The sequence below is a fragment of the Balearica regulorum genome, chromosome 2, assembly GCF_011004875.1.
Source record: "Balearica regulorum gibbericeps isolate bBalReg1 chromosome 2, bBalReg1.pri, whole genome shotgun sequence".
NCBI lineage: Eukaryota > Metazoa > Chordata > Aves > Gruiformes > Gruidae > Balearica > Balearica regulorum.
The window spans coordinates 67,898,884-67,920,381 of record NC_046185.1 but is presented as its reverse complement, the minus strand read 5'-3'; the positions used below and the strand labels follow the sequence as shown (position 1 = coordinate 67,920,381).

Below are 21,498 nucleotides of genomic sequence, written 5' to 3'. Positions count from 1 at the left end.
AGGAACCCCTTTCATACACACTGAGACCAGCCCATAACACACAACTACGCAGAGCAAGAGTGGGCAAATGGGAAATTTGCTTAAAAATTAGTACCTCAAAAAAGTACTAGAGTACTACCCATACATATGGTCTCTCTCCTTTCTCATCTGCTTTCTTCAAATGTCCAGAAAACTTGCATCTTTGAAATATGTCTTCCCCCCCTCCCCAGATTTGGTTGAAATACACTGACAGAATCCTTGGCTGTGACTTGTATTCAATGGTTGTTAGAGGGAAAATGAAATGTATTCACAGAAAGCAGTATCACATACTCTATGTACATTAACTGGAGGCAGTATAGAGTTACACGGCCTTTCCTATCATACATGTGAGTGAAAAAGTTAACTCTTAGGGCCAGGATGTCAATTTATTTAAATCTTCACTCACTTCAGAGTAGATGCAGTCTTCTACCCAAGTCAGAGACTTGGACCCTTGCGTTCACAAAGTGCAAACTCATTTAACTCAGTGGATCTGAGAAAGACTCCTGATTAAAAAGACTTTATTAGGGATAGCTGTTCATTATGCATATCCACAGCTTCCCAGAGAAACTCATTCTTGGCATCCTGCTGTGACAGAGATTAGTCATTATGCAGTAAAGCTGCACTGCTGGGACCACATTTGCATTATTAAATGAATTAGAGTATTACTTAAGAAAAAGCAGTCCCATAGATGTGATCGCCACCCCCAAACCTAGATAAACGTGGCCGGCAAATGCTACAGGACACCTCTCACCATTTGGAAAGAGGACTGCATCCTCAGTCAACTGTCACTGTTAACCAGGCTTGCACCAACAGCTATAAAATACAATATAAGGGAGGCCTCATAGAAATCTTACATGAATAGCCAAGTACCTGTTATCAAAAGCAAAGCAACAGTAGATACTGCTTATAAAACATTACAATGGTGAGGTTTTAGGGGGTTTTTTTCCCCACTGCACAAAGCCTGCAGCACCAGTGAAACACATCTACCTCCGAGCTTTAGCACAGACCTTTCTCCCAGGGCACTGCCTGACCCACTGCTGCCCTGGCCACATCAGCATACGGCCAGGTACTACTCAGCCAGCCAGGAGCAACTAGCACGTGAGGTGCAGTCAGGAAAAGCTTTTAAGCAATCTTTACACAGCCATCTCCTCTCTGGGAAGTTCCCTTTTCATCTTAGCGCAAGTGTAAATAGGTGTGTGGAAAGCATCTTTTTTTTTTTAGTTTGAACTAAAGGAAACTAGGACTCACACAGACAACGTGTTTTGGGAGACCACAAAAACGAGCTGAGGCTTTTCACCTTCTTAAACAGCCTCTTGGCCATCCTAGGACACTTAAGCTTTTCCAGTCCTTTTCAAGGCAATTTTAAACACAACTGTAATAATGTAATGTGTTTCACTTTGTGAATTAGGAGCCTTCATGTGTTCAGTGCAGTTAAAAAAAATTCCCTATTTCTACACAGCTACAGTCTGCCATCTTTTAGCCTCTGTTTCTGCCTGACTTACTCATTCCAGCCACACAGCATGCAGAACGTGGGTCATGGCCACCTTTAGAAATCCTGGCTGCATCTCTTGCCTCTGCTCTAAACCACATCCCCAAGGAGATTTCAAGAGCTAAGCTAGAGCACGCCATAGTCCAGGGCTGGTAGTATGGCTGGATAGTAAATGAGGGCATATGCTTTTACTCAGGTAAAGGTTTAGCAGTTCAGGCATCATGTGCCATAATTCAGGCAGCCTGGAAAGCCACGTGAGGAAAACCAGGAAGGAAAACTGAGCTGCAAGCACGTCCTGGCCATACAAAGGGATGAGAAATGGGTGCTGGGCATAAGCAAGGAGCTGGTGCATTTTAGAGTACAAATACCAAATTCAGTAACATTTAAGAAAAAATGCCAAAGTCATGCACTCTGGAAGCACACGGTCTCTGTCTGAAATGAAGGCAGCTTTTTACCCCCTACGGTAGTTATTACTGCAAGCTGTGAGCAAACGGGTGACTTGAGCTCGGTTCATATTTTCAAGGTTATCGTCATAATCATAATTCCACAGACCCAAACACAATAAGGTATACATCCTGGCTGCTATGAAACTCCTTGAAAAGCAAATAAAGAAGGAAGTTACGAGTCTAGCAAAATACCAGGAGCCTAAACATTTTATTAAAATGCATCTTAATGTTTGAACCGTGGAGATTTTGGACTATTGCAAATCTACTGCAGGACCCCAAGGGTCCACTCAGACCAAACAGGCCGAACTGATCCAGCAGCTCAGGGCTGCTAAAAGGAGCAGTCCTGCTCCATCTCCTCCTCCTCCTCCTCCTTTTTGTCACTATCGTTCTCCTCCTTCCTCTTACCCCAGTGGTTCCCAGCTCTTCCCTGGGTGCCATCTGACCTTTCAAGGAGGCAGCTGAGCTCATGAAAGTAGTAGAAATTAACCCAGAAAAAAAAAAAAAAAAAAAAAAGGAGAACTATTTTTTTAGGAATAGCAAGCTGTGAAGCCAGTTCAGCCATCTCATCTGATTGCATCTTCACTCCTGCTGAATATAACACAAGCAAACGCTGGTTGTTCTTGAAAAAAAATATGCTGAGTTTTTCAAACAGCAATACATGGCCTTTGTTACTCTTGCAAGGTTGCGTGAAGGTGCAAGACAGTAGAGTCTGGCTCAAAATTTGTACAGTTCCCTTGTGCTAATTAAAAGTGGTGTTTCCTTGTACCAGTTCCAAGGTGCTGCCTGAAGTTTCAAGTGTTTTTGAAGATGACTGCAACTTCTTACCTGAAATGAAGGACCAATGGCTTAATATTTAACCTGTACCTGTTGTCAGCTATTTAACCTTGTCCAGAAGTGAATGGGTAATTCTGCTTTGCTAACGAAAGTGTACAAAAAATCTTAAAATGACCTTGTGCCAATTTTATGGTGAGAAGTCACACTTCAGTAAAGCTACACAGCTAATAACAGTGTTGACCTTTTGTTCTTAGCCATCTAAAAACGTTAAAATCTGACTGAAACACGATTATGCAACCTTAGACTCAAAGTGTAGTTAAGTGAACACATATGCTTGAATAAAACAAGGGGATAAAACAAGGGGGTGGAGGTAGTGAGGACCAGCCAGGCAGAGGCAGAGCCAGCTGAGCCCTGCTCCTGGCAGCCCTGAGGAAGAGCTGTTCTAATATTATCTCACTGATTCTTGGCTGGTTGTAACGTTTTTGTTATCAGAATAGACTTCTTTATTTGGACAAAGAGTGACTAAGAAGGGGTGATTTATTCACATTAGCAGACAGTCAGTACTAATGACTCATTAGCATATGATCAGAGAGGGTTTGTAACCCTGCAGGCCTGTGAACAGGGCCGAGCAAATCAATAGAGGAAGAAAAAAACAGTGAGTTTGCCTTTGAAAATTTGTTTTAGCAAATTAAGCCAGATAAGAAGGTCATTAGTTATTAGGAAACTAGACTGACTAGTGGATATTCCTATTCAAGGAACAAGCATATTGAAGTTTCTCAAACTGCAGTGTATTTGCAGTCATCGGAAACCTGAGACTAAACTACAAAGGGCGGGCAAAGGACCTTACACATGGCCAAAGAATTGGTCTTGGGCTCTTAACGGCTTGGAGGTGCCAGCCTAGTTACTCACGCATCCAAAAGAAACAGAGGTTTGTAAAATGCAATTCAACGAGCTCTCTTCATGTCCCTGAAGGCCGAAACAGGCTCTTTAATTTCACTCTATCAGGGTGGGAGCTACCTGCTGTAGCCCCGTGAAAGCTCTAAGGGGCGATTTGGATATTAACCCACTGCTCTGCTACAGCCTCTTGGTGGTTTTTAACACAATCATCAGGCTCATCTGGACAGGAAACACAACTCTTTGTCCAGCATCTCTCCTGGTTTCCACTTGATGCCAACCATGCAAGGCCTTACTCCTCTAAAGAAAAAGCTGTGCAGCTCTCTACAGAGAAAATCCCACTACCTTCTGACTCAGCCATCACAGAAAAAATTGCTTTGATGTGAAATTGCTCCTGAATGCACATAAACAGGCAGCGTTTGAAATTTTGGTGCAGAATTTGTCCTTTGGGCACAGCTTACTGTCTCTGGCATAATTACATTTTGAAATGCTTGATTTTGTCGTACTTCTCTATTCCTGGACTGGGTTAAGTCCAAGTAAGCTCTTATCCTCCAAGTGAGCTCTTATCCTCTTTTCCTGTAACCAGGCGGGTCTCGTGTCCACCGTAGCGGGAGTGGTGGCTCTGCATTTTAAAAGAAGCAAACCCAGTTTTAATCTCCTAGCTCTTATCAGCGATCACTATCACAGTCTCTTCAAAAGTCTCCAACAGCCAGAAGCAGGATCACACTGCAAATTTAATCTCATCCTTACCGCTCATCCTGGAGAATGACTGCTTTGGGAAACAACGTCCCGCTCAGCACCGCGGGCTGGAAATCCCGGCTGTCACCGTGGGCAGCGTGAGCTCTCCGGAGCGATAGACCCAGTGCTGAGTTCAGCGTTGTCTTTGCAGGCAGCCTGGCTGCCTCCCACCGCTGCGAGAGAGCCATGGTGCCTCTGCCCACGCAGGCACAGCAGGATGGACTGGAAATCACCGGCGGAGGCTGGCACGGTCCGTTCCACAGGCACGGTAAATAAACAGAAAATAAAAGCTGGGAGTTTTCATCCACGTGCAGGAGCTTCAGCGTGGCTGGCTTCAGTTTCAGGGTGTCAGTAGAAACCTGTGTTTTGATTGTTCAGGCTTCAGAGCAGCTGCTGTAAACATGACGTGCCTCAATGTTTCTTCTGGGCAAATGCTGGTGACAATGCAGCTCGCAAATTCTGCTAAAACAGATTATCTTCCATCTTCCTGCTCACCCTTCTTAGGGCTAACTGATGAGCCACTAATCCTCAAAAATTTAAGAGAGCTATAGGTCTCTTTAATTTGCACCTAGCTTCCTCTAATCCAAAATGATTGTTCCAGAAGCCAAAAATAGCTGCTGCACATATCCAGCTGTCCCTTTATTTTACCGGGGATGACCTAAATACCAGTAGGGACAAAAAGATGCTGCGTGGTTTTTATGCTAAATATCTGTCTCTCATAACATTCCTTCCCCAGTGATAAAAGTCTCTTGGGGCCCATCACTGAACTCAGCTATTTTCTTAACACTTTGCCAAGGAGGGAAACACCAAGCTGGTAGTGATGGCAACATTGCAACCCAAAAGGTAGGGATCTATCCCATTCCTGGAAGGTCAGCTATGCTCTAGTCTCCAAGTGGGGACAATGTTTCACAGCAAAGATGAGCAGGTGCAAACATGCCTGGCAGTGACCTCCAATTCATTCAAGCTGGGTCCAATGCACTTGCTACTGCTGTCTTTTAAGGGGGCAGCAAGTGACCCATTTTTTAAAATAAATTTTTACTTTTTTAAAATAAATGTTTACTTTTTTAAAATAAATTTTTACTTTGCAGGTCTTTTACGAGTTCCCAACATCCAGTCTGAAAGCATGTGTCTGTAGACATCTTGACTTAGACATAGCTTCATTAAAGACAAAATTGAGCAGCTTGGGTCTTTTGGCCACCTCGAGGCTGTAGAACACCAGACTGTCCTCCCAGTTTACCATGTCCAAAACCCCCATTTTTTATTTCAAAACCTATTATGCAAACGCAGGAAGCACAATGACTAGAACAATGAACTCTGAACATAGGACTCTGCCACCCAAAAGACTTTTTCCTCTGACCTGTAAAAAACCAGTTTCCCCAGCTCTCTCCTGCCAAGGCTGCATCCAAATTAGCGAGTTGCGTGAAGCACCTGGAGCGAATGCAACTTTGCAGATCTCAATCCAAGGTTGCGGTGATGATCCAACATTGACATTAGACGTGTTTCAGCTTTGGTCTGGATGCCTGGACTGCTGCCCAGTAGTGCATGGAGCACACTTAGTACAGTCCTGAAGCATACTGTTTAGTTTGGTTTCATCTGAAAGAAAGTTTGTTTTCGGGACCTTAGAAAGACCTTATCCACACATGTGAAGACCTCCCTGTGACACAAACCAAAACACAGTAAGTGGACACAATCAGGAGAATCACCTCAAAAGCATAATTCTGATCTGAAGTACATCATTAATGACAACATATTCTCAGTGAGATGACATCTGCCTGGGCTTAGCTAACCAGAGGTAGGTTTTAAGGCAGTATAAGAAAATGGGCAGATTCTGATGCACTTAAGTCTGTAAAGGCTGATGAGATCCCACAAGTGTCAGCATTCCCTGCTAGCAGAAGAACCTTTTTCACTGTGGATGCACTCTATCTTTAATTGCAAGGGACATCTTTTCTTTCGTCCACTTGTCAGAAGGATATGGAGAAGGCTGAACCATTCAGTCAAATGCTACTGGCATGAGTTTTACCAGGCAATACCAACCAATCTAACTGCTGACTAAAACCTGTTTCAGGCTGGAGTTCAGCCTGAGGAAATGAAATATCTAAGACAAAGCCTAGGAAAAATATAATTTTCTGTTATTCTGTGGCTGTTCTGAAATACAGACTTGAAATATAAAGTCATGGGTGTGGAGTTGTATTTGAGCTGTTGGCTATTGAAGACTGATGTTCCCCTAGACTTTTATATGAAGACTGATGTTTCCCTGCACTTCTGTTTCTGCATTTGTAACCCAGTTAGGGAAATGGCATGCAAAAAAGCAATCTTTCAAAGGTTTCACCTTTTAAAGGCTTCTATATGAACAGAAAATACTTAATGTTATTTGAAGTCTAATATGCTTTATTGCACATGGTTAGTGAGTACTGTGGGAAGGCCAGAAACATGAAACAAACCAGCCCTTCTGGTTTATGTACTTTTTTTTTTTTTTTAAGTAGCGGCTTTACCAGAGCTTTATGGAAGTTTCATAACAGGCTCAGCATCCTATAAATAAAGGAGAATTTTAGCAACTGGGAGTTCTACTGTGTCACTGATGTATTCTCACACACACACTATCACATTGCACAAAGAAGAGTTATGGCCTTTTGAGGGAACTGGAAAGTGAACTGGGATCCTCCTGAGCTTAGAAGAAAGACCACATGAGCTTTCCAGAGACAGCAGAGGTGGAGTGCATCCCCCCCAAAAAACATGACATAGAATTCTTCCTGTTTTCTGAAGAGTAGGAACAGTTGAGAAAAGTATGGTGAGTTCTCTACTGCTAGAGGGACTTGTGACTGATTGAATTAAATCCTGAGCCCCAAATTTCATAAGTTCATTCATAAACTTCATGGAAAGCTTCAGCTACTGCTGAAGTGTAAGAAGATACATTAGGCATCATCCAGAAAAGCTCTAGTCTACTTCCAAGATCTTCAGCTAAAATTACCCCCTATAAAGACTGTGCTATCCTACCTGCTTAAAATGTCATATACAGTCATATGTGATACCTCTCTATCTAATGGACAGGTATACGGCCACTAAAGAGGCGAGTAAGTGATTGTGAGTTAGGGTTGGGTGTGTCGCTCATGTATTTCTATTTCTGCTTAATTATATACCTATATATATGATGGCCATGACTTTAAAGATAAATAAACATCCCATCAGCAAAACAAGATACTCCTTCACTGTAGAAGAATTCTGCATAGGTCAAAAAAGATAAGAGCTTTCCAGTTTTTCACAATGGATTGTCAGACATAGGACAGCATAGTAAAAGAGAAAATCATAAAAATAAATTCCAGCATTTCTGCTAAGAAATAACTTATTTTATTGGTAAGAAAGAGAAAAAGGCAGAATTGACTACTACAGAAGCAATAAAAAGTGTGACAAGCAAAGAAATCATGATTGTGACAATAGATTATTTAATCTGGAGTGACCCTTTCACCTATAATTTGGAAGGGAAAAAAAGCATTATATATTTCAAAAAATATAGTATCTCCTGTTTTAAAAGTAGAAAATAATTAAAGAATTTGATGAAAAGGACAGACTTTTCTCAGTGACCTCTGATACTTCAGATAATTGGAATGAAATAGTTATCATAGTCATGTTAATATAAGTTTACAAGGGGAATATTCTAGTATCTATCTCAATAAATTCAAGAATATTTGCTTCTATCTAACCACTCAGATCATATGCTGCATAAAACAATGACATATGTAACAAATAATTCTTTATTTGAAAGTTATGTAACAAAGCTTTCTAATTGCTCTCATATGCCAAAAAGTCTAGGAATTTCAGGGTATGTTTCATTTTGTCAGCAGAATACACAAATATTCTGAGGCTTATTCACCAAAAATAGTTGTCTGGTTTAATGCCATTGAAAGGAACTTAAAAGATTTTCCAGCTTATTTGTCACCTCTGCATATTGGGTGAGGATTTCTCAAATGCAATCTTTAAATTCGTTAATGATGATGAAGGTGTGGAGAATGGAAAACCACTTTCGGTAATTGAATATTTCTTCTACGGTGTTCTAAAAGTCTTTTTATGTTGCAATCTTAGAGCAGTTTCATTTTATATGCTGAAGTTTCTGAAATGATGCATTCTCTGCAGAGACTGTTATGACACAGAACTGACGACAAATTCTTTTGTCACAGAGGTAACTTTTATCTAAGAAACACATCAGAACAAAGCATGAGGTGTGAGAAGGGATTAATTCAGTAACATACGTTGGCTCTCAGAAACCTGACTTCATATTTTCGTATCAGTAAACAAATTTTCAGTTACCTCCTGTGGAGAAAATATTAGTTTTCAACATGCCATAACTATGAGTGAAGGGCTGAAATGTGACAAAAGTCTGGAATTGGGGTGTTCTATAATAATATGTATGAAGAATCACGTATGTTGAGAAATTCAGTAGAGAATTAGATATCTGAGGGAACTGTGAACATATACCTAAAGATTACACAGTTCCTGCTTAAAACATTTTTCTGCTGTTTTTGCATAATTATCCTCTTTCCTTCCATCCAAAGTAGATCACATCGTTTCAATTGCTCTTGTAAAGTCCTGTGGTGGGTTGACCCTGGCTGAGGGCCAGGTGCCCACCAGAGCTGCTCTATCACTGCCCTCTTTCATTAGACAGGGGAGAAAAAGTGCAATGAAAAGCTTGTGGGTCGAGATAAGGACAGGGAGAGATCATTCACTAATTATCGTCACGAGCAAAACAGACTGAACTTAGAGAGGGAATTCATCTAATTTATTACTAAGCAAAACAGAGTAGAGGAATCAGAAATAAAACCAAATCTTAAAACACCTCCCCCCACCGCTCCCATCTTCCTGGGCTCAACTTCACTCCTGGCTTCAACCTCCGCCCCCCTCAGTGGCACAGGGGGACGGGGAGTGGGGGTTACGGTCAGTTCATCACGCGGTGTTTCTGCTGCTTCTTCATCCTCAGGGGGAGGACTCCTCTCATCGTTCCCCTGCTCCAGCGTGGGGTCCCTCTCACGGGAGACAGTCCTTCACAACTTTCTCCAACGTGAGTCTCTCCCACGGGCTACAGTCCTTCACGAACTTCTCCAACAGGAGTCTCTCCCACGGGGTGCAGACCTTCAGGAGCAAACTGCTCCAGCGTGGGTCCCCCATGGGGTCACAAGTCCTGCCAGCAAACCTGCTCCAGCATGGGCTCCTCTCTCCACGGGTCCACAGGTCCTGCCAGGAGCTTGCTCCAGCGCGGGCTTCCCATGGGGCCACAGCCTCCTTCAGGTGTCTCCACCTGCTCTGACGTGGGGTCCTCCACGGGCTGCAGGTGGAATCTCTACACCCCCCTCATCCTCTACACCCCCAGTCACTCCATGGGCTGCAGGGGGACAGCCTGCTTCACCATGGTCTTCACCACGGGCTGCAGGGGGATCTCTGCTCCGGCGCCTGGAGCACCTCCTGCCCCTCCTTCTGCACTGACCTTGGTGTCTGCAGATGTTCTTACATCTTCTCACTCCTCTCTCTGGCTGCAAAAGCTCTCTCTAACTGGTTTTTTTTCCTTCTTAAATATGTCATCACAGAGGCGCTGATTGGCTTGGCCTTGGCCAGCGGTGGGCCCGTCTTGGAGCTGGCTGGCATTGGCTCTGTCAGACATAGTGGAAGCTTCTAGCAGCTTCTCACAGAAGCCACCCCTGTAGCCCCCCCCCCCACTACCAAAACCTTGCCACGCAAACCCAACACAAGTCCAGAGTTTCTAAACCTTGCCTGGCAATTCTACCTACATCCTCAAAGACACACCATGATGAGTTACTGTGGCTTTCCTGTGAAACACAGTATGTTTCTTGTACTTTGGGAATAGATAAGAGGTGGCACACAGAAAGGATATTTGGGCTCCACCAATGCATCCCTGCAAAACTTGGAGATCCTAGAGGTCTGAATATATCTGTCATGGTACAGTGAGCACCTTAATCAGATGTTACTTGGGAAGTGAGGATGAGAACTTTATGAGGGCAGCTCAGGAGTTGGTAGTGTTCCATTAGTATCTCATTTAACATCTTCAGACACAGGACCGGGGGGTGGCTGCATTTCATTTCTCACTGAGCAGTCTTCCTCAGTAGTATCACCTATTGGGGGGCCTCCAAAAGTGCAATGACTATTTCTTGCACATCTCCACAGAAATAGTGTTGTTTTCTCTCAACCCTGTGGAAGTGCGCCCTGGGCAGCTCAGGACAAAAAAGCAGGGGACCTTCTTGTCACTCAGGGGTGCTCACCCCACAACCCAGACCCAGAAATAGGGTTTTTCATACAAAACTATTTTCAAATATCGCAAAAACAAAAGATGCATATCAAAGGAAAAAAGCATGAGACAGTTGTAAAAAATAATTCTGCAGCTGTTGGTCTCAGCTCCCAGCTCTCTGCCATTTCTCCCTACTTCACAACAGCTGCTGCGTAAACCTTGTGGCAGATTTCCAAAATCTTCAACAGAAACTGGTTTACCCTATAAGAAAATCAGAATTTCACTCTTATTTCCAGTTTCAGAAGAAAAAAGCACCAGCTTCTGGGGGATTTAACCCACAATCTCCTAAATCCTGAGAAGGCTTTCTAAAATCACCTGGAATTTGCCATGGAGAGGGCTATACACGAAGTTCAGCTCAATTGCAGTGGCATAACCTGGAGCAGTGAGGACACAAGGCAATAATGCAGCTAAAACTGCTCAGCTGTGACATAAACATTGCATTTTCCATACTTTGATGGATGGCAGCCCTTCAGACAACTCAAGTTGGGTGCAAAATCTGAATACAGGTCAGCAGCAAGTAACACGGAGTGGAGGACCACTGAAATTCTCTTAGCTGAGCAGTTCCTGCAGGGATCCTAGCTTCACATGTCTCGGATGTATCAGTATGGGATGAGAGCAGCAGCTGCTTGACTCCTGGGTGATGAGTGATTTTATACTTATTATTCTTGGTGCTTTGAATAGTTATGCCATCCATTTAACTAATTGGCAGTATCAGTCATCAGGGGAAAGGACAATGATCAGCAGCAATGCTTTGACTTGGAGATCCTTCTTAAACATTGTCAGTGTCCTACCAGAAGCCAGTTACAGGAAGATTTTTTATTGCTGTAAAATGAGAGTGGTGACACAATATGACGCAAAAGGAAATTAACAGAAATGTCTTTAAGGAAAAAGTCCAAGATTATTAAGAACAGTGCTAAAAGGGATTATATGTTAAAACAGACACTCATGGCCCTTCAAAATTGATGCTTATCATTACTTAAACTGTAAGTTATCATTAATTTAGGTTTAGGAATAACTAATAAATTATAGGAGGAAGTATGTTGAAATCATATAGAAACACATTAGACTTAATCTTAAAAATCTTCATTGATGAGAGAAACACCAGAAATACTTTTTACATGATTCTGCTCTACTGTAAGGATTTTCAAATGCTACAGCAGATAAAAATGAGAGAAGAGGACAAGAATGTTTAAGAGGGGTAGTCTGAGACCAAATACGCAAAAACCCCACAACATGGACATTAGGGAAAATTATCTGAATGCATAAATTAGTGGGTGCTCGGAAACTAGTTCATAGAATCACAGAATGGTTTGGGTTGGAAGGGATCTTAAAGACCATCTAGTTCCAACCCCCCTGCCATGGGCAGGGACGCCCTCCACTAGACCACGTTGCCCAAAGCCCCACCCAACCTGGCCTTGAACACTTCCAGGGATGGGGCATCCACAACCTCTCTGGGCAGCCTGTTCCAGTGCCTCACCACCCTCATAGCAAAGAATTTCTTTCTAACATCTAATCTAAATCAACCCTCCTTCAGCTTAAACCCATTACCCCTTGTCCTGTCACTACACTCCCTGATAAACAGTCCCTCTCCAGCTTTCCTGTAGGCCCCTTCAGGTACTGGTAAGCCGCAATTAGATCTCCCCGCCCAAGACCAGGCTAACTTCACAGTTAGGTCAGATTGCTCAGGACTTTACCTAGTTTGAAGATGTTAAATGAGATACTAATGGAAAACTACCAGCTCCTGAGTTGCCCTCATAAAGTTCTCATCCTCACCTAGGGGTCGATGTCTCTCCTGTACTGGGGCCCCCAGAGCTGGATGCAGTACTCCAGGTGGGGTCTCACAAGAGTGGAGTAGAGGGGCAGGATCACCTCCCTCAACCTGCTGGTCACACCTCTTTTGATGCAGCCCAGGACATGGTTGGCAAAATAGTTGTGCTTCTCCTAAGTGTCCCAGTGCCTTATCCCCAAAGAACCCAGAGACCTGTGTTTGTGTCCTCTCTCTGTCATAACAACACTGAATATCTCATCTTTGGGTAGTGTATTTACTCTTTAATCTCCCAAGTATAAATAGTTCAAGATATTTGTGTTTTAATGTAAACGAGAACTAGGACTAGGTATTCAGCAAAATAAAACCTCTGGCCCCTTTACATGAGCCTCAGGCCTCTGACCAGCTGAAGCTAATTTCAAAAATAAAAATGAACTCTTTCCCTGGAAATTTGAAATATCTGGTGTCATCTCCAGCATCTTAGATAGTACCAGGAAATAGTTCTAAAAAAAAAATTAAGATAGTACCTGGCTGCCTGCTGTAAGGTCTGATTATTTCCTATTCTGTCTCCCCATGCTGTGTTATCCCTTGTTCTGAAGAAGTTCTGTTCAAATCCACAAAACCATTTACATGGGGAGAATAAAGGGGAATGAAAACATGGGGAGTGAGTGAAATTTGTTTTGTGCGCTTGCAGAGAATAATCTGCCAGCAGTGAATTATGCTCAGATAGAACACCAGTAAATTTCAAGTAATGAAGTGACAAAGTCCAAAATGCCTGAAAAAAATGCTGTTGGACACTAGCAAATAGAAAAATGGCAAGAATAGTCAGTGTAAAATTAAACAGATGAACCAATAACCCCCCCAAACATGCAAACAAAAGCAACTTGTCTCCTCTCAACACACTGTGCCAGTTCCTAATGTCATGGTTCATTTTGACCTCTCAAATATACAGGACAACGTAGCCTGTGAATCAAACTTGAATTCATGAGCTCATCAGGTAAAAATCAAACAAGGACCCAATCTGCTTTTAACAGACCAGCCTAACTTGTTAAGTTTCTACTTCACTACTTAATTAATTCACAAATTCACCAACTCACATGTTCTCACGTGCTTATGTGCAAGACAGGTCCCCAGCTGAGGGTGACGGCATTCATTCTTCCTCCTCCATCATGGTGAGGGCATCCCTGGTATCACAACAGGAAGCCCAAGAGCCTCAGCAGTTCTGCTGCTCTTGGATCCACTCCAAAAGTTTTCGAGGTGAGCTGGCATACTTACACCTCCCAGCTTGGAAGTTTGATCTACACCACCTCCATAAATCAGTGGACTCAGAAAAAACTGCCCACAGGGACTATGGCAAAAATGCAGGAGATGATGGCTGCAGGAGACAGCAGCTGCAGGTGATAATGGCTGCCAGGATGGCCCTTATCTCTTCCTGTCTGTTGTGTCCGGTGTACGTGTTGCTCTCACTTTCACCTGGTGGCACTGCTCCCAATCATACGTCAAGCTTTAGCGTGAGCTGTGTGTTAGGCCAAAACCTGACCAAGAGTTGAGTGAACAGCCACCCCTTCCCTTCCCTTCCCTTCCCTTCCCTTCCCTTCCCTTCCCTTCCCTTCCCTTCCCTTCCCTTCCCTTCCCTTCCCTTCCCTTCCCTTCCCTTCCCTTCCCTTCCCTTCCCCTAGCTCTTCATTTTCCTCCTCTCTGTGATCCCTCTCTTGCTCCTCTCTTGCTCCTTCTTCCCCAGTGCCTCACATTCCCAAAGCCAACATGTACCTCCTACTCCAAGGCTTTAATACTTTTTCTTATTTGCTTGTCCAACAGTTTCTACCACCTCTTCATCCATCCTCTAACTTTGGTAATGCTTTTGGTGCCACAGGACCTTCCTGAGACTTCGCTCAGCCTTTCTCTTGGCTGGTCCATACCCAGTTGTCCTTTTATCTCTCCTCACTACATCAGTCCTATCAAAAACACAGATAATCCAAAGAGAAAGGAAGTCAGTATCTCATGTCCAAGCAAGCATCCTCTCTTAAACAGAAAACATTGACCTTGGAAGAAAAAAATGCTGATTAGCATTAGGCAGGAGTTTGTCTTTGTAGACACTCTGTGAAAGATGGTGATGGGAAGGTGGTGATTCTTAATAGCAACTATGATAATGCTTAAAAAGAGTAATTGAAAGACACACACTGAGTGGAAACGAGGAAAATAAAATGTTGTTCAGCAAGGGTTCAGCCAGTGGTCTTTAATAGCAACGTCTATGAATACAAGCTTGTTTTGTGGTACATATTAGAAAGTGAAATACTCAGAAGTATCACACAGCTTAGAGGTAAAATTCTTCAGAATAGGATTTTATACAGCTATAGTAAAGCTCTTATTTCGTATTGCAGGCTGTGCTCTGGTTCTGTGTGAAAAGAAGGATGCACTATGTCCACACCAAAATGCAAGTGCTGTGGAATAACACAGAATCCTGACTACGCCAGCAAAGGAAACCATAGAAATTGGAAGGCCCTGGGAGAAAAGGAAGAAAGCTGTATTATGAAGAAAAATACTCTGAACAGAAAAAATATTTCAATGGGATTCTTTTGCTTGTAGCAATGAGAGCATTTCTTTGCCAAGGCACTGTTCCTAAATATCCTGGGCCCCTCTGGAGACTGCTGTGTATGGAGCACTGCTAGCTTGTTCCAACAGACAAGGCATGCTGGCTGTCACCGTCATGGATATGAAGTTCATCTTTCTACAAATGGCTTAGGAAGCCAGCAAGCAGCCAAGCCTAGAAAGGCAAGACTGGAATCCAGATCCCCTAAATCTTAGTCCGCTGCTTTGCACAGTGACCTGCCATTTTATCTCAGCCAAAGTTCTTACATCATCCCAATCCCTACAGTGTTGGCATGGGGCTCACAGGACAGCCTGGCTGCTCAGGACACAGAACTTTCACCTCTGAAACCACACTAGCAATTGAGTAGATTGGAAAGTTATTACTCTTGTGCCCCTGTGACCTGTAGTCTAAACGACAGGATGTTCTCGGGTAACTGTTGTACAAAAGGTATTTAAGAGGTCCATGGCGTATTTTAGTTTTTAGTAGTATTGATTAAAAATGAGAATTTGTAGTTCCTGTGAATTCCACTGTTGAAAATGGATGATAACCAAAAGCCAAAATATTGACTTATTCATTTTCAATTAGCAAATTTCCATTGAGAAATGTAAAACCAGATAATTTTGTCTTGGTTTGAAACTAACTTGTCCCTTGGCCTTCCCTTGGTACCTCAGATGTGACTCATATTCCCATTTTTCTCAAGGGTCTGGGCTTCCTAGACAGATTGCCTTTGCCATTGCCCGTGGCCCCCACAGTGCACCGCATCAGTTTAATGACAGGGGAGATTGCCTGACTGCGAGTAATTTGAACTAAGAAATAAAAACATTTCAAACCAAACTGTGTCAATTCGAGTCAGCCACCTCTGAAATCTAATGAAATAAGTAGGGTTTTTTTGGCCTTGATATTTTTTATTAAGAAAATAAATCATGTAAATTTTTTTCATTAGCTTGACCTACATCAAGAAAGAAATGCATCTGTAGATAGGTGTTTCATTATTGAAGTTTAACTGGGAAGTAAATCTGATAATTTTCCTTTAATCTCTACTTTCTTTTTCAAAAAGATATTCAAAGAAATGATAATTTATACTAAAGTGATGGAAATCCAATAATTTAAAAGTTATCTTTGAAGAAAGAATCTTTTGTCAAACGTTAGTGTTTTAGAACAAATCTGACATAGTTCATATTCATATCGACTCTCTATTACTTTTTCTGTTTCCATTTTTCTGTCATGTATATTACCCAGTGTAGCTGCCAAGTACAGCTTATAGTGTGCTCAGCTTTCATGAATTTTTCCTTTTATGTTCATGATCAATTTATAAAGCAGTTTATAATGAAAGTTCACCGTAAGAGAAAAACTTACAAGACATTTTTATAGAGTGTGTCAGAAGTTTTACAATTTAAACTGGGAGGCAGTAACTGTGAAGTCATTGCCATACCCACGGTATATTTTAGTCATCTGTTCACAAGATGCATAAGCTGGAAGGAAAAGGATTTTTAAAAATATTAAAGAAGATTTTCCCATTCTTAAGAAGCAACAGAAATAAGATTCTGAGATTTGGAGACTACCACCAACTCTCTGCAAAGATAATAGCAATGGAATATTGCTGGAGGAATTGATTCCTTGTTTGCTGTCTCCTTTGCTATGTAGACATAGATAAAAAGGAACCGTAATATAATGATGGAACTAATGACAGTTTTCACCATGCTTGGAAATCCACTTCCAAACAAATAGCAAAAGCACAAAGAGCACTGCCACGAGATCCTGCGGCTAAAAGTCTCTAACTTGAACACAACAGTTGCAAGGTTGCACAATACACAAGAAAATACAGTCTCATGAAAATAAATCGTGGGCTAGCTAGAGATTTATATATTTAAAGCAACAGTTCTGAATCCCCAACCGTAATCCTCAACCAGCTGTTGAGAACAGAAAGCACTAGTACACTTGTTCATAGTAAAATATCCTGCTTAATGAAGCCATCCATCTTGCAACAATCTCAGACTCTCAGTGGGTTGGAAACCCAGTCACAACTGGGCTGTTGCCGTAGTCAAGCTCTGAGGTGCACAGGCAATGTCTGGATATTTGCTGGAGGGGATCACCAGCATTATTTGATCTGTCCCCAGTTTGATTTGGTGCATAAACCAGCAGATAGGAGCAAGAAAAGTTAGATCTCACTTGGGAGGGCTCATGAAGGAGTAGGACAGAAGAATGGAGTAGAGTAGATTCTTTCCTAGATAAGAAACTGGATTACAGTTACAGTGTGTTTGGAACTAGTTTTGGAAAGAGAGAGCTGTTGCAGGGAACCACGGGATCTAGGTCAACCTGCAATACATTCCCCAGTGCTTTGAGTTTGTGGAAAACAGGAAGAGAGTGATGCAACTTGCAGAGGTAGAGGCCCAACTTAAAATCATAGAATATCTCGAGTTGGAAGGGACCCATAAGGATCATCGAGTCCAACTCCCAGAACTTACAGAACTAGGGACCAAATGAAGAGATCTGCTACAGACCTGGATATAGTTTGTGTGATGTGAAAGGCCGGCTGGTGGTGAAGTTTGTGCCACAAAGGACTAGTACCACATCAGTAGCAAAACTCATGATGCTTTACTTAACCTTAAAAATTAATTACAGCAGAACTGAGAGTGTACCTTTCAATTCAATTTGTTCCACGAGTGGGTAGGAGAGCAGAGCAGTAAACCAGAACTGAATGTCAGGTTTGGGAGGGCTAGCATGAACCCTTGTCCACACACTCAGACTCAGCAACCGTATTTGATGCATTTAAGTGGTAGGTGCACCTTTTCTGGCAGCCTTAACAGAGTATATTTGAGATAAACTGAATAACAGAAGTTCTCACCATATTTAAATTGCTGAAAATGTGCCAAAAAGTAATTGAAATTCACTAAAGTATTAGTCAGATTAGTAACATTTTGATTTATTTTATGAAATAAAAAAAAAACACCCAAAAAGTCAATGTTTGCACAAATATTTGAAGCCCTTTTGCATGCCTGCACAGAAGAGCAAGGACTACCTGCTGTCCTGTATGAGGCCACAAGGAGCTGTAGGTGGACCACTTTACCCTCTGAGGTGGGCAGAGTACATAAAGCACCGTGGCCCCATGGGTCAGTGGGCTGGGCTGCATCCCAGAGTGGGAGAGAAGGAAACAGGCTGTGCCAGGAAAAAGGGTGGTGCAAACTGTTTCCCCTCTGCAACAAGGAGGACGCCTGACACCATGACTCAGAGTTCCCAGGGCAGTTTAGCTATGTTTCTCCTCTATATAGGTTGAATTGCTTGGTGGAAAGCCAATGTTCTGGGTTTTTTGGTTTTTTGAGAGAAAAAGTTAAATCCTTTTGTTAAAAGTATCTGCACTGAATTTCCTTTGGTTTACGGTAGTAAAGCTTCTTCATTGTATTATGCAAGGATTGGAGTGGTTCCCCATGAGATTCAACAATACTAGTGTCTGAAGGGTGTTTTTCTGTTTAGCACGGTGTTATAACAAAGTGTAACCATTATATTAGTCAACTTTCCGATTTGCTTGACAACTATGCTTCTTTCCGTGTCATTATCTGTCTCTGCAGTGATCCTTCTGTTCAGTAATTATGAAACCTCATTAAATGTCTTGGAGCTGGTAACTTCTCCAATTTTTTGGCTCGTATAGTTTCTCACTGCCTTAATGGTAGTAATAGTCAGTGTGAAAGTAAGCCTGAAGCATCCGCAGGCTTTACTATAATGTGTTGGGTTTGTGTGGCAAGGTTTTGGTGGGGGGGGGGGGGGTGTCCTACAGGGGTGGCTTCTGTGAGAAGCTGCTAGAAGCTTCCCTTGTGTCTGATAGAGCCAATGCCAGCCGGCTCCAAGACGGACCCGCCGCTGGCCAAGGCCGAGCCAATCAGCACCTCTGTGATGACATATTTAAGAAGGAAACCAGTTAGAGCTTTTGCAGCTGGAGAGAGGAGTGAGAAGATGTAAGAACATCTGCAGACACCAAGGTCAGTGAAGAAGGAGGGGGAGGAGGTGCTCCAGGAACCGGAGCAGAGATCCCCCTGGAGCCCGTGGTGAAGACCATGGTGAAGCAGGCTGTCCCCCTGCAGCCCATGGAGGGAGGATGAGGGGGTGTAGTGATTCCACCTGCAGCCCATGGAGGACCCCACGTCAGAGCAGGTGGAGGCACCTGAAGGTGGCTGTGACCCATGGGAAGCCCACGCTGGAGCAAGCTCCTGGCAGGACCTGTGGACCCGTGGAGAGAGGAGCCCACGCCAGAGCAGGTTTGCTGACAGGACTTGTGACCCCGTGGGGGACCCACGCTGGAGAAGTTTGCTCCTGAAGGTCTGCACTCCGTGGGAGAGACTCCTGTTGGAGAAGTTCGAGAAGGACTGTAGCCCGTGGGAGAGACTCCATGTTGGAGCAGGGTAACAATGAGAGGAGTCCTCCCCCTGAGGATGAAGAAGCGGCAGAAACAACGTGTATTGAACTGACCGTAACCCCCACTCCCCATCCCCCCGTGCCACTGAGGGGGGCGGAGGTTGAAGCCAGGAGTGAAGTTGAGCCCGGGAAGATGGGAGGGGTGGGGGGAGGTGTTTTAAGATTTGATTTTATTTCTGATTCCTCTACTCTGTTTTGCCTAGTAATTAGATGAATTCCCTCTCTAAGTTCGGTCTGTTTTGCTCATGACGATAATTAGTGAATGATCTCTCCCTGTCCTTATCTTGACCCACAAGCTTTTCGTTACACTTTTTCTCCCCTGTCTAGTGAAGGAGGGGAGTGATAGAGCAGCTCTGGTGGTCACCTAGCCCCCAGCCAGGGTCAACCCACCACATATAATAAATATGCCTATTAAGGAGTCATCTACTATACATTTACTATCTTTGTGTGTATATAATGCTTGGCATATTTTGCCTCTATAATCAGAATTATATTCTAGATATAAATGATGCCTAACTACCTCTCATGTAGCTCCTATGTTGCTAGCTTCCCTTAAGCAGTATATTATAATATCTTAAGAGCTTTGCATAAGCAGTGGAGCGCACTGCAGAGCAGCTTAGAAACCCTCTCTGGCAGGAATGGAATAGAGAAGCAAATGGGTAGGCTGCAAGGAAATACACAGCCAAACTGATGCTAGGTAGTGGATGGTGACATGATGACACCAGTTAAAAATATAAGCCACCAGTGACTCAGCTTCTACTTGGGCAGCTTCCTAACTATTCAGAATGCTGTCGGTTCAAAAACCACGAGCTATCACAGATGTATCAGCAAAAACACAGGGGGAGTCTCGTGGTTAGAGCAGGGGACAGAAGAACCCAGGCATCTGTTTCTGACTTAGCTACAGATTTGCTGTGGACATCGAACTAAACGGAACTCTTTATGTTCCCCTAACTCGGCCTGCAAACTAGAGACAGAAAAAAAATCTAGTTATGTTAGAAAATAAAAGTCTTGCCTTTAAGGAGTTAAAGAAAAAGCAAATATGTTGAAGTTAGTCCTAAATCACTAGCTTTTTCTGCTGTAGCTCCTAGTAAATTCCTCCCTGTAAGAAATGCCAGAACGAATTTAAAGTTCAGTCTCTCCTGGAAGTCTCTTGCTTTTGAGAAGGAGGGGAAAGGAAAGGCACCAGCCACATAAAGGCGTTCACTGTAGAACTGCAAATGAGTCTGCACTGTGTTTTATCCTTCACCAGTCCTCTTTGTCCCCTTCTCTTCTGACTGCATTCTTGGAACATCTTGTACATGAATTTATAAGACTATTTGTTTTATTGCCACATTTTAACTGCACAGACCACATTGCAGCCTGAGAAATTCATTTGAAAGGAAGGGCAAACTGTGTTATTTTGGTTAACAACAATTCTAACTACAACTGAAAGCTATGTGTTTTTCTCACACTGGAATTTTTTTTTTTAACAAAAAGCATTACTTTGGCAGAAACAGGACATGAAAGGTAACTGAAAAGTTGAAGTGTGTAAAGACTGAAATGCTATCAAGAGGAGTTTAACTGGAAAGTATAGGATGCAGCACTCATCACAAGTACTCATGAGTTTTACATATTTAAAATATACAAAAGCCACCTCAGTTTTCTTACAGTGAATAAACAAGCATCTTTTGTAACTTGACAGTTCTAAGTGAACATAGTGCACTTGTTGATAAACAGAATTAACATCAGACAGAAATATTTAGAACTTGAGTAATGTTATTATTAACAAATGAGCTGGAAGTCGCAAGCTGTGCCTGGAAGAGAGTGCATACTGGTATCAGTCCAAGATGAGGGTGTAAATAGCCCTTTGCAGGTAAGGTACCTCCAGGTCTCTCCCTTCAGAAGGCAGCAGCACCGCTTATCTGCTAAAAGTGATGGATGTGCTGCTCACCTGATTATCTCGGCAATGGCAGGGGATGGAAGCGCCGCAGGCAGAGGCCCTCCAGCAATTTTTTTGCACCAGCTAATATTTTAGTTGCACCGGGTAAATTTTATTTCACGGAAAAAGTGACAAATATCACAGAACTAATCTGAGTACAGAGATTTCAT

The 21,498-nt window shown here is 42.8% G+C and overlaps 1 long non-coding RNA gene across 2 annotated transcripts in view; it reads right to left on the bottom strand.

Annotated features, from left to right (window-relative positions):
- Positions 1 to 200: 200 nt before the first annotated feature.
- LOC142600423 (uncharacterized) overlaps positions 201 to 21,498 on the bottom strand; it is a 34,879-nt gene continuing 13,581 nt past the window's right edge. The window contains exons 2-4 of one of the 2 annotated variants that reach the window (XR_012833895.1): positions 8,604 to 8,664; positions 4,372 to 6,013; positions 201 to 4,243 (exon numbers count right to left, since the gene is read on the bottom strand). This is a non-coding gene — a long non-coding RNA (uncharacterized LOC142600423). Of the gene's footprint in view, positions 6,014 to 8,603; positions 8,665 to 21,498 lie in introns of both variants that reach the window. The other variant, XR_012833894.1, reaches the window with a different exon arrangement.